At 52.8% G+C, this 6,278-nt stretch overlaps 1 protein-coding gene across 4 annotated transcripts in view; it reads left to right on the top strand.

Moving 5' to 3' along the window:
• Nucleotides 1-4,452: 4,452 nt before the first annotated feature.
• Nucleotides 4,453-6,278, top strand: part of GLI3 (GLI family zinc finger 3) — a 240,194-nt gene continuing 238,368 nt past the window's right edge. For 2 of the 4 annotated variants that reach the window (XM_081834713.1, XM_081834716.1), the window contains exon 1: nt 4,453-4,557. The gene's annotated coding sequence lies outside the window, so the exon portion shown is untranslated. Of the gene's footprint in view, nt 4,558-4,826; nt 4,847-5,109; nt 5,177-6,278 lie in introns of those variants that run through there. The other 2 variants (XM_081834715.1, XM_081834714.1) reach the window with 2 other exon arrangements.

Raw genomic sequence — 6,278 nt, 5'->3', positions numbered from 1 at the left:
TTTATTCATCCATTTTCCTTTAGACAAGTATTTGTAATCAAAAGGTATAAGTAATGGTGGTTTCTTGGATTCACCTCTCCTTGTAGATCACAGAGGTAGAGGTAGGAGGGCAGATTTTTGTATGCAGGCAGAACCCACTGAGCCACAAGTTATAGGTTAGGTTAGAAAAAGGAATAATAGGGATAATAGGAATGTAAAAATAAGATTAAATTCAGCAGATATTATTATAGAGGGGCCAGATACAGTTCAGGAGAGGATATTAAAGGGCAAGTTGAATCTACTGTACTCACTTGATTTCTTTAATGTGGTAGCAAGTACACAAAAACTCATTGTGAAGGAACAAGATTTATAATCTTGTCACCACCATTTCTCTTGTACAGATGGGTAAGAACCTCATTATTCCATGAAGCTTGCACCACCTCTGAGAAACCAAGTCATTCCCCTGGTGATGGAAAAGAAACCCTATTTATGTAATAATATTTGGATTGTAGCTTGCTTACCTGCCTATTTGGCCATTGCCAGTCGGGCTGCAGTGCCAACCATGCCCTTGGGGTGTATCGGACTGAGCCAGCCCAGCTTCACTCTGGTCCACCCTTTGGGCTTTTAATCTCAGGGCCTAGTCCACCTCCTCGTCCAGTTTTGAAAAACCATTTGTACATGTTCCATCTGTTGTGTAATAACCCTTACTAATGTGCCATAGAGTTAAAGTTGTAGTGATTACTTTATTTTCCAAATAAAAGAAGGTAGATTTCCAGGGGGGTGCTGAGTAACCTTTTTTCTGAAAAGGGGGTGGTAGGCCAAATAAGTTTGGAAACTTCTGCTTTAGAGAATAACATATGCAAAAATGACATGTCTATCCTGATGCATTTACAATATAAGGGAATAATCCTAAATATTGAAAGAAGAAGAAGAAGAGTTTGGATTTGATATCCCGCTTTATCACTACCCAAAGGAGTCTCAAAGCAGCTAACATTCTCCTTTCCCTTCCTCCCCCACAACAAACACTCTTGTGAGGTGAGTGGGGCTGAGAGACTTCAGAGAAGTGTGACTGGCCCAAGGTCACCCAGCAGCTGCGTGTGGAGGAGCAGGGAAGCAAACCCGGTTCACCAGATTATGAGACTACCGCTCCTAACCACTACACCACACTTATGAAAGTCAGCATAATTTATGCTGGTTTAAATCAAGCTCCCTTCTGAAGCAGGACCCCTGCCAGCTGAACCAGCCTAAACCTGGCAGAAGGAAAACAAGCCATTAAAACACCGTTTGATTTATACCACTCTTTATAAAGTTATGCTGGGTTGCCAGGTCCCATGTGCTGCCATTTACATGCACTTTTAATTCAATAATACTTTGGTCACTGCTCCCAGTTGGTTAAACAATCTTGCACAAGGTTCCATACGGTAGTCAAGTTTAAGTCCAGGGTTGCCACCCAGCTGGTCAGTTGCATGACCAACTGTTCTAGGGCACAGTCATTTAGGGTGTCTAGAAATTTTATTATTGGTATGAGCTTTCGTGTGCATGCACACTTCTTCAGATACCAAAGTGTGCATGCACACAAAAGCTCATACCAATAACAAACTTAGTTGGTCTCTAAGGTGCTACTGGAAGGATTTTTTAAAATTTTTGTTTCGACTACGGCCAACCAACACAGCTACCTACCTGTAACTAGAAATTTTACTTCTTTGTCATGACTGGAACACATATGTAGCCAGTCTGAGTATAGTTGAAGCGGCACATTATTACATTTCCTCTTTTGGATGCTTCCATGATTTCATTCTTCATCTCAAGGTCTCCAGGATCATTTTGACCAGGGGAAAGATAGCATGTGCCCTGAACTAAATTACTCTTTGGGTCTGAGATCACTACCCATAATGATTCTGTGGCAACATCTTACAGACCCCCCTCTGTTCATGTGGGGTTATGTTCCAAGGAATTACGCATGTTGGTGAAGTGGCAGTAATTGAAACCAATTGAAAAAGCCTGCAAACACCCCATTCTGCCCTTTTAGTGGCATTTCAGTTATCTCTTTATGATGTTTCCAAGTCACTTCTGGGTTTGGTGTGATACGCGTATACACAGTTGTGCACATATCAAACGAGTGAAAACGGGGGGCTGCCTATATACATCTGGGCTCTGCATCCACTCGGGGTGATTCAGAATGGGCCCTTCCCTGCAACCACCTGATTCCCACTTCAGCCATTGTGGAACAGCGCACGGCCCTGGCCCCTCAATTGTGGGGGCAACGTAGCGTACTTGCCAGTGGTAAAAGTGCCAGGTACCAGGTGACTGGAAAGACAACTGCCTGAGACCCTGGAGAGCCACTGCCAGGCAAAGCAGAGAATGCTTCCTATGTGCTTTTATTTTGGCTGAAACAACCTGACTGTAGCTTATATCTTTGTTAACTGCTTTGAGGTTTCATTGCAATCAAGTGGTAAATAAAGCTCGTGGAACAAATAGTAAATATATGGATGTATAGTTGGCATCCATCTGTCTTGAGAGTGCAGCTCTGGGCATGAAGTCAAACTGGGCTGCCCAGACGACAAGCGTCTCAGCCTCACTGATGTGGTCCAAAGGGAAGCAGAACAAGACGTTTGGCACCAGCTTGGCTGCAGGAGTTGCCAGAAGGAGGCGTACAAGGCACCTTCCAACCCTCTTAGGGACTCCACTATGGATTTATGTAGTATTTACTCCATGGGTAGGCAAACTAAGGCCTGGGGGCTGGATCCGGCCCAATTGCCTTCTCAATCCGGCCTACGGATGGTCTGGGAATCAGCGTGTTTTTACATGAGTAGAATGTGTCCTTTTATTTAAAATGCATCTCTGTGAGGCATAGGAATTCGTTCATCCCCCCCCAAAAAATGTATAGTCCGGCCCCCCACAAGGTCTGAGGGATAGTGGACCGGCCCCCTGCTGAAAACGTTTGCTGCCCCCTGGTTTACTCCTTAGCCCTTTCTTCTCCCGAACCTCAAAGCAGTGGAGGTTTGGGGTCAGACTTTTCTTTCTCCGAGATGGGCCCCCTTCTCAGGTTTTTGAGCCCCATCTGCCCCTCACTTCCCTCTGCAGCGCGTGCAGAAACCACCTTCTTGACTGTTGGGGCCACTATTGGGCTTGTCCACTCCGTATGCCGGATACATGCACGGAAAGGCCTTAATTCACCGAGGGCTTGAGACCCATCGGCTACCCTCACCTGGATTAGCCGGCCATTGGGAGCCCTTCTCAAGGTGTAGCAGCTGCTGCAAGCTGACAGTTTCTGGGGAACAGCTGAATGCAGGGTGGGGAACATAGGTTGACAAACTACCCCAGAGGAGCATGGCTGTTAGTTCCCCTCTGGTGGGGTACTACCCTTCCCCTAACACTCCATACACCCGTGGATGTAGCACACCTGGATTAATGGAGAGCCCATTGGGATGCTTTTTAGATGTGTGTTGCCTAATCTGACCCCCACTCTGCCTGCTTCTGTGCCTTGAATGCTCTTCTGCCCAGGCCCCCAAAGGCACAGCTTTGAACCTGGTGCGATGTAAAATCTCCCATGGAGAATAAAATGGTCCCTGAGTTAAATTCGGACTTCCCTTGGGTGCTTGCACTGCCCTTGTCACCTGAACTCTCCACCTCACTGCGGAACTTTGTGGTGAAAGTGGGGAGAACCAGGCCAGCCGTGCCTTTGGAAAGCAGTGGGAGAAGCTGGCTCCGAGAAGAGCGGGCGTGCCAAAGCCTGCACAGATTCGAGTGTCCCAAAAGAGAGAGGGTGGAATTTAATTCAGCTCCACATATTTGTATATAATGAGAAATGCCCGAAGATAGGCACAAAGGTAAAGCGGGGGTGCCGAGCCGCGCACCGCAGGTCCTTATCTATCTTGAGAATCCCCAGGAACTTTCTTGCTGTGTTTTTTAAACACATTCCTTCACCATAAACGGGGGAGCCTGGAGGGTTCGTCTGCGATGCGGGGCACCTCTGGGCTGGGAAGGGGAAGGCGGCAGCCCCCCGCCTGAGGGGAAAGGTCCTCCCCGAGGGCACCCCGCTTGGGAGCGGCCTCCGAGCGGGAAAGGAAGGGGCGAGCGGGGCCAAGGGCCTCTCCCGGGCGGGCAGCTCGCCGGGGGCCTCTCGGCTTCCCGCCCGCCGCCCCCCGCGCCCTTTGGCATCCTCCGCCGGGCTGCTTCGCCCTGGTCGCCCTGAAGGCCGAGAGGCCCGCCCTCCCGTCCCCAGGCTGGCTGAGCAGGCTGAAGCGCTGCAGGATCCCCGGGAAGGCAGGGCTCCCCTTCGGGGGCCAGCCCCGCTCCCCGCGGAGAGGCGCGCGCCAAGCGAGGAAAGGTGCGCGAGCGGGCGGCGCGCCAGCAGGATCCGGGGCGTGGGTCGGTCGGGCGGTCGGTCTGTCTTTCTCCCGGCAGATCACCCAGAGGGGGGGGGGAGGAGGAGGAGGAGGAGAGAGGGAAGGAGAGGCGGGCGGGCGGGCGGGCGGCGGAGGGCTGAGCCGGACAGCCCGGCAACATCTGCAAAACTTGGGCGCGAGAGGGAGGAGGCAGAGGAAGCGGCAGACTCGGGGCAACTTTTCGGAACACGTGAGTTAGGAGAGTTGCATGTTTTCCTTTCCCCTTCTTCTTCCCTCGACCGAGAGGCAGAGAAAGGCACGGAATCAGAGAAGGGGGCAAGGAAGAAGAGAAACGCGCAGCCCCGGGGGAGGGAGCAGGAGGGGGAGGAAGGGGAGGAAGGGGCAGCGGCCGAAGCGCCTTTCCCTCCCTTGGCGCGCAAGTTGGTGCTTTGCGATCTGGCGGCGGACTGTCCTCCTTTCGTCGGGGTTGTTTCGGTGGTTGTTGTCGAACCGGGAGAAATGTCCCTCCGGGCTCCTCCGTGAGTCAGAAGGGATCGGATTACAGCGGGGGGGGGCGGGGGGGGCGGGGGCGCCGAGGAACCGCTGGAAGGTCTCGGCGGAGAAAGAGAAAGAAGCGCGCGCGCGCGGCTGAAGGCAACCCCCGAAGGGGAGGGCGAGCGCCGGGCGCGTAAAAGCAAAGGCAGACCTCCCCCCAGAGCCCCCCAGAGGCAGCCCCGCGCCCTCCCTCCCAAACAGAAGCCCGATGCCCTCAGTCATCCTCGGGGAGCGGCGCTGCTAAGTTGGCCCCGATCTTCGCCTATGGGGCACTCGCGGGCTGCTCCCCACCCCGGCCGAAGCGGCGGCGGCAGGTAAGCAGTCCCCGTGCTTTTCGGGCGGGTGGCTGGATGCGCGCGCGTCAAAAGAGAGAGCGGAGGGGAAAGTTCTTTGTTTAACTTGCAGTGCGCTGGCCGCGCGGAAAAGAAAGTTGGAGTGGGGCGGGGAGAAGAGCTTCCCTTTTGTGCCCTCGCTCCCTCCGAGTCCGGCGGGATGGAGAGGTCGGGGCTCTTGGGGAAGTGGAGCTGGCCAGGCTTGCTCGCCACTGAGTGGCTCGGCTGGCGCGCTCCTGCAGGGGCTTGTCCCGGAGCAAGCCCGGCTCGGCCGGGGCTGGCGGAGGCGCCAAAAGCGCGCGGCGCGTGGCCTCTCCGCGCCCCCTTCGCGCCCTCGGCACTCGGAGAGCACTGGGAGGCTTCCCGTCCCGCAGCTCAGTTGCACTGCTGCACATTTTGCAGGCTCCCAGCAGCTGCTTGGCCTCTTCCAAGGGGCGGGAGGGAAAGAGAGAGAGAGAGCGAGCGCGGGGTGGAAATAGCGCTGACTTTCTTGCCAGCAGTTTCTGTGGTGGCTGGAAGTTTGCCACATCTGGAAGGGTGCAAGCAAGTGATCGGATGTGGTACTGTACACAACCTTCTGCTGTTATTTGCAGTGTTAGGAAGGCTGCCTTTTTAATCTCTTCTCTCTCTCTTTTTGGAGTGATTCATTGGCTTGGAAGGTCCTGGGAAAAAGGGAGGGGGTGTTGAAGGAAGATGGGAGCAAAGCTTCCAGTTTTAAAAAAGCTGAGAGTTAAAAGCGAAACTTTCAGAGTTTACTGTTGCAGAATGAGAGAAGGGTCCCGTGGCAACTTGAAGGTTGGTTAGCTGGTTTTGGCACAGATGCTTGAATTTCCATTGTTAGCTGACACTTTTGTAATAATCTGGCAAGGTGCAACCCAAATGCTCCCTGGATCTGAATACTTTTCTGTTGTGCAGATTTCTCCTTTCCTTACATTTCGGCTGCTTCTGCCAAACTTCATTCTCTGCATGGCGAGGACTTCTTGACCGGACAGCTATATGAATCACACCCAGCAGTTAACTTTCTCAAACTTGGAAAAGGGCTAGAGGGAGCTTGGAAAAAGAGGCAGAGTAAATAGTGGCAGGC

This window comes from Podarcis erhardii (genome assembly GCF_964252035.2).
Source record: "Podarcis erhardii genome assembly, chromosome: 12".
NCBI classification, from domain to species: Eukaryota; Metazoa; Chordata; class Lepidosauria; order Squamata; family Lacertidae; genus Podarcis; species Podarcis erhardii.
Note: the sequence above shows the minus strand (reverse complement) of the source record. Positions and strands in the feature narration are given on the sequence as shown.